Genomic DNA, 7,256 nt, shown 5'->3' with positions numbered 1-7,256 from the left:
CACTGTATGCAGTCACTAGATTTATTTTTTCTTAAGGTCCAACTGCTTTATCCTTGGATTTTTGTCAGACACCAACATCTTTATTATCGATGAATTACTCATTTTGCTTTAACTTGTTCAAATTGGACTTCTATTTCCTACACACGATAGTCTTAATATATATAGTAAAGGAGGAGCTTTCTGCTGGTCATACAATAGAGAAAGTAGAGATAACAAAGGTCAAAATCTTGAAAGCACAAGGGAATAGTAGATGCTATGAATGCAGTCAAGATCTGGGTTCAATGCCATGTTCACCCTTTCCCTAGCTAGCTGTAGAATTTTAACAACTGTGTTCTATTTGTGAAATAGAAACTTTAATGTGTTCAGCAGATTAATTTTTTACCTACTTTGTTCCAGGAAGAAAGCTGGACACTGAGGGCTGGGTGATGGGACACATGTTACAATATGCAAGAACCCGGGTTTAAGCCCCTGGTCTCCCTCCATTTACAGAGGGAAAGCTTCAGCAGTAGACAAGCTGTGTTGTAGGTATCTCTTTCTCTCTCCCTCTCTATCTCTTCCTCCCGTCTCAATTTCTATTTATTCTATCAAATATAAGAAGAGTAAAAGAAGGGAGTCAGGAAGTAGCGCAGCGGGTTAACTGCTGGCGCAAACCGCAAGGACTGGCTTAAGGATCCGGGTTCGAGCCCCTGGCTCCCCACCTGCAGGGGAGTCGTTTCACAAGCGGTGAAGCAGGTCTGCAGGTGTCTATCTTTCTGTTCGCCTCTCTGTCTTACCCTCCTCTCTCCATTTATCTCTGTCCTATCCAACAACAATGACATCAATAATAACTACAACAATAAAACAAGGGCAACAAAAGGGAATAAATATTTTTTTAAAAGTAAAAGAAAAGGAAAAATTAAAAAATATATTAAAAAAAAGAAAGCTGTGAAGGAGCAGTTTTGAAGACAGTCAAGGAAATCAGAAGGAATATGATAACAATATTCACTTCAAAATCTTTTTTATTTTTATTTATTTTTCAGGATCAGATTTAGAACTTCAAAATCTTGTAATGATTAAATGACACAATAAAGTGCTTAGCATAATAGCTGGCACAGTCAGCACCTAATGTTAGTTCTTTTTTTAAAAAAGTATTTATTTGTTTATTCTCTTTTGTTGACCTTGTTTTTTTGTTGTAGTTATTATTGTTGTCGTCGTTGTTGCGTAGGACAGAGAGAAATGGAGAGAGGAGGGGAAGACAGAGAGGAGGAGAGAAAGATAGACACCTGCAGACCTGCTTCACCGCCTATGAAGCGATTCCCCTGCAGGTGGGGAGCCCGGGCTCTAACCTGGATCCTTAGACCCGTCCTTTCGCTTTGCGTCACATGCGCTTAATCTGCTATGCTACCGCCCAACTCCCCTAATGTTCGTTCTTATGAAGGGAGGATAGAAGTATAAAAAGGTTCTGTGGGTGGCACTGTGGCCATGGCGTGGTAGTGGCAGCAGCAGGCAGCAGCTGAGCCCAGCAGCAGCCCTGCAGCAACCTAGCACTGCTGCTGCTGGCCCTTTATAAATAAATGATGGACGTATTAGTCTCAACTATACTATCTACAGTTAAAAGGGAAATAGGTGAATTATGATTTTTGTTTTAAAAATTTATAAGCAAATTTGCTTATCCATCTATCTTTTGATCAAGGAGCAGGCTACAAAAAATAAGTTTGCTCCAGATTGCTCTTTGAGGAATTTTTTTTTTAATTTATGGAGTTAATGCTTTACAGTGCAATCACTGACATATGCATACAATTTCATTATATAATGGGCCCCCAGAGTTTTCTTCCTATCCTCTCTCCCCCCTCCCCCAGAGTCCTTTGAATTAGCACAATACTCCATATTCAGTGAATGTTTCAATTTGTGCACTCCCTCTCCAAAGTTCTTTGCTTTGGTGCAATACACCATGTTCAGTCCATGTTTCACTTTGTGTTCTCTCTCTCCAAAGTTACTTGCTTTGGTGTAGTACACCATCTTCAGTCCATGTTGCATTTTGTGTTCTGCCTCTCCTGATACACCATGTTCAGTCCATGTTTCACTTTGTGTTCTCTCTCTCCAAAGTTACTTACTTTGGTGTAGTACACCATCTTCAGTCCATGTTTCATTTTGTGTTCTCCTTCTCCAAAGTCCTTTTCATTGGTGCAACTTTAAAAAAAAATATTTATTTATTCCCTTTTATTGCCCTTGTTTTATTGTTGTAGTTATTATTGATGTTGTTGTTGGATAGGACAGAGAGAAATGGAGAGAGGAGGGGAAGACAGAGAGGGAGAGAGAAAGACACCTGCACACCTGCTTCACCACTTGTGAAGCAAGTCCCCTGCAGGTGGGGAGCCAGAGCTCCAACTGGGATCTTTACACCGGTCCTTGCGGTCCTTGCGCTTCGCACCATGTGCGCTTAACCCGCTGCACTACCGCCTGACTCCCCCTTGGTACAACTTTCATGAAGTTTTAGGAAGTTAAAGATACTTGCTTTCTCAATTCTTTTTAAAAAAATTTATTTCCTTTTGTTGCCCTTGTTTTATTGTTGTAGTGATTATTGTAGTTATTGATGTCGTTGTTGTTGGATAGGACAGAGAGAAATGGAGAGAGGAAGGGAAGACAGAGGGAAATAAAGATAGACACCTTGCAGACTTGCTTCACCGCTTGTGAAGCGACTGCCCTGCAGGTGGGGAGTTGGGGTCTGGAACCATGATCCTTACAGCGCTAAACCCGCTGCACTACCGCTGGACTCCCTACTTTCTCAATTCTTAAAGGTAGATGTTGAGGAGGAGGGAACTTGAAATTATAGTCCTTTGTTATTCCTAACTAGTTACTGTGTATATGTTTACTTTGTCGGTAAAAATAAATGCTTACTGAGGAAAAAAAATGTTGTGTGGAGTTCACCTTGAACTCAGTCTTCTGATAGCCTTTACTTGTATAGTAACTAGGAGTTCAGTTTCTGCAAGGGTCAAATTTAGCTTTTTCTTTTTTTCTTTTTTTTTCTGGGATTTTATTTATTTATTACTGTTGTTGTTGCCCTGGTTGTTTTTATTTTATTGTTGTAGTTATTATTGTTGTTGTTATTGATGTCATTGTAGTTGGATAGGACAGAGAGAAATGGAGAGAGGAGGGAAAGAGGGGAAGAGAAAGATAGACACCTGCAGACCTGCTTCACTGCCTGTGAAGCAACTCCCTTGCAGTGGTAGCCGGGGGCTCTAACAGGGATCCTTGCGCTGGTCCTTGCTCTTTGCGCCACCTGCGTTTAACCTGCTGTGCTACTGCCCGACTCCCAATTTAGCTTTTTCTAATTTTTACATATATTCTACTCACCCAACTTTTACTCCATGCAAAACCAAATGCTGAAGCTTTGGGGAAGCACAATTTTACATTGAGAGGTGAACCAAAAACATTGAGTTTTCTGGTGTTTTCATTTCTTTTCAAATCATTTTATGGGGGGGGTAATGGTTTACAGTACAGCTTCTGACACATAGGTATTTTTTTAAAGATTAAAAAAAAATATTCCCTTTTGTTGCCCTTGTTTAATTGTTGTTATTGATGTCGTTGTTGGATAGGACAGAGAGAAATGGAGAGAGGAGTGGAAGACAGGGCGAGAGAAAGATAGACACCTGCACACCTGCTTCACCGCTTGTGAAGCAACTCCCCTGCAGGTGGGGAGCCAGGGGCTTGAACCAGGCTCCTTATACCGGTCCTTGCGCCACCTGCACTTAACCTGCTGTGCTACCACCCGACTCTCTGACATATAGGTATTTTTATTTTTTACCAGTGCACTGCTCAGCTCTGGCTTATGTTGGTGTGGGGGCTTGAACCTGGGACCTTGGAGCTTCAGGCATGAGAGTTTATTTGTATAGCCATTATGTTATCTCCCCCACCCTTTTTTGGTTCTGTTTTTAATATTTTATTTATTAATAAAAGATACATACATACAAGAGAAGAGAGCTACCACTGCTCAATGCTCGCTTATGGTGGTTCTTAGAATTGTAGCTGGGACTCCAGAGCCTTAGGCATGAGTCTTTTGCAGAACCCTTATGCTGTCTTCTCAGCCCCATGGGTACAATTTCTCTTCTTCTCTCAATAGGTCTCTGCAAAACGCTCTCATCTCCAACCTAGGTCCATTTGTATCACTGTACACGAGGACCCCAGTATCCTCTCTACCACCTCCTAGCCCCTCCATCCAGTCCAAGTTTCACATTGTGTTTTCCTGTGTTTTTTAAGTTCCAGCTATAGGTGAGATCATTCGATATTTGTCTTTTTCCTTCTGGATTATTTCACTTAATATAATTCCTTAAAAATCCATCCAGAGGAGGGAGGCAAAGAACATTATTTCCTCATTTTTAACAGCTGAGTTTTAGCTTTCTGTATTACTCAAATTCTTTTAGGACCCATTTGAGAAGTTATAACCTCATAGTTTTTTAATGCATTTATTTACTTTTGCTTTTTTATTAGGAGGTTAATGGTTTACAGGCAGTTGTTTACAGGCAGTATAGGTGTCCAACAACAGATAAGAGGCTAAGAAATTTATGGGGCCGTGGTAGATAGCATAATGGCTATGCAAAGAGATTCTCATGCCTGAGGCTCCAAAGCCCTGGGTTCAATCTCTAGCATGGGGGCCAGGTGGTGGCATACCCTGTTACGTGCACATAGTACAAAGAGCGAGAACCTATACAATCTCTAGCACCACAAACCAGAGCTGAGCAGTGCTTTGCTTACAAAAGGGGGTGGGGTGGGTGTATAGGGATATATATGTATATATATGAATATATATATATATATATGAATACTACTCAGCTATTAAAAATGAAGTCATATTCATCTTGGATGGAACTTGAAGAAATCATGTTGAGAAAATATTTATTTTTAATGTTTAACTATTTTTATTAATGATTTAATATTGATTTGCAAAATTATGAGATAACAGGTATAATTTTACACGGTTCCCACCACCAGAGTTATGTGTTCCCATTCCCTCCATTGGAAACTGTAGTAGTTCTCCAAAGTCACAAATATGGGTTTATTATTTCTTTTTTTAATTTTTATATTTACTTATTTATTTTCCCTTTTGTTGTCCTTGATATTTTTCATTGTTGTTGTAGTTATTGCTGTTGTTATTGATGTCATTGTTGTTAGATAGGACAGATAGAAATGGAGAGAGGAGGAGAAGACAGAGGGGGAGAGAGAGACAGACACCTGCAGACCTACTTCACCGCCTGTGAAGCGACTCCCCTGCAGGTGGGGAGCTGGGGGTTTGAACCCGTATCCTTATGTTGGTCCTTGTGCTTTGTGCCACCTGCATTTAATCGGCTGTGCCACCACCCGACTCCCTATTATTTCTATAACTATCTGTATATATATATATGCCCATTTTCCTATGGTATTGCCTTCTTTTTGCTTTCTAAAGTCATACTTACACCTGTTACTACTTCTGACTGTCCTCTTTTTTTTTTCCCTCTTCTCTCTCTGGGTCCTGATGGAGTTGGGAGTTCATAGCCCTCTTGTCTGCTTCTACTAGCATTTCTCCCCCTCTGGGAGTATGGACCAAAACTGAAAACATGAGAGAGGAGGAGTGAAATACACAGAAACAGAGCATCACTCTGGCACATGTGATACTGGGGACTGAATTTAGGATTTCATGTTGAGAAGTCCTTTGGGACACTGAGTCACCTCCTGGGCTACCCTTACATAGTTACAGGAAATTATTAATTAGAAGTTCTAATGAGGCTACATATTGCTTGTGTTTCTTAACACAGAAGTTGATAACATAGTTCATGTTAATTGGGGAAATAAATACTGCTGCTGGTGGAGCAAAGGACTTGAATACTTAGTTTTGAGTTCAATCCCTGGCACTGCATGTACCAGAGTGATGATCTGATTTTTCTCTCTCTTGCATAAAACTCTCATATCTCATATGGTATAAATAAAATGAATCTTCAAAGAATAAATAATTGGGGCCAGGTGGTGGTATACACAGTTATGTGCACTTGTAACATACAATGTCCAAGGACCTGGGTTCAGGCCCTGCAGGGAGAAAGCATTAGTAGTGTTGAAGTAGTACTGCAGGTGTCTCTTTCCCTCTCAGTCTCCCCCTTCTTGATTTTTCTCTGACTTTATCCAATAAATAAATGTATAAATAATGGAAGTTATTTAATAAAAGAAGCCATATTATTGTTTCTCAACTGATCCCATTAACATTTTTGTAATATGCACATAACATAAATATTTACATATCAATGGATATAATATTAATGTACTACCTGTAGAATTTTTATTATTATTTTATTTATTTATTCCCTTTTGTTGCCCTTTTTATTGTTGTCATTGTTGGATAAGACAGAGAGAAATTGAGAGAGGAGGGGAAGACAGAGAGAGGGGGAGAAAGACACCTGCAGACCTGCTTCACCGTTTGTGAAGCGAAGTCCCTGCAGGTGGAGAGCTGGGGGCTTGAACCGGGATCCTTACACCGGTCCTTACATTTTGCGCCACGTGCGTTTAACCTGCTACTACCACCCAGCTGCCAGAAGCCTTCCCCCCCTTTTGTTGCCCTGTTTTTTTTTAATCGTTGTGGCCATTACTGTTACTGATGTTGTTGTTGTTGGATAGGACAGAGAGAAATGGAGAGAGGAGGGGAAGACAGAGAAGGCAAGAGAATGATACCTGCAGACCTGCTTCACTGCTTGTGAAGCGACCCCCCTGAATGTGGGAAGCCGGGGCTTGAACTGGAATTCTTAGGTTGGTCTTTGCACTTAACACCATGTGCGCTTAACCCACTGCGCTACTGCTTGACCCCCAAATATGCTAATTTTTAAAAGAATTCTTTCCCATTTTATTGGGAGGTAATGGCCTACAGTATAATTGTTGACACATAGGTACAACTTCACATCTCCTTGTGATTGGTGTCTGCAAGACACTCTGTCTCCCCCAGCTTTTGTCCCTTTCCACCTCATACACCAGGACCTCAGCATCCCTCCATCCCACCCCTTCCCCTCCTTCTCCAGAGTCCTTTCCTTTGTTACAATACAGCATTACCAAATTTGAGTTTCACTGTTTTCCTTTACTGTCTTTGTTTCTTAAGTTTCACCTATGAGTGAGATTTTCTAGTATTTGTACTTTTTTTTTTTTTTACTTATTTCATTCAACATAATAACCTTCAAGTTCCATACAAGATGTGGTAAAAGAGATGACTTCATCATTTTTTTTAACCAGGGCACTGAACAGCTCTGGTTTACAGTGTTGCAGGG

Source organism: Erinaceus europaeus, chromosome X (assembly GCF_950295315.1).
Source record: "Erinaceus europaeus chromosome X, mEriEur2.1, whole genome shotgun sequence".
Classification (NCBI taxonomy): domain Eukaryota; kingdom Metazoa; phylum Chordata; class Mammalia; order Eulipotyphla; family Erinaceidae; genus Erinaceus; species Erinaceus europaeus.
The sequence above is the reverse complement of the archived record's forward strand: the minus strand, read 5'-3'. Positions refer to the sequence as shown.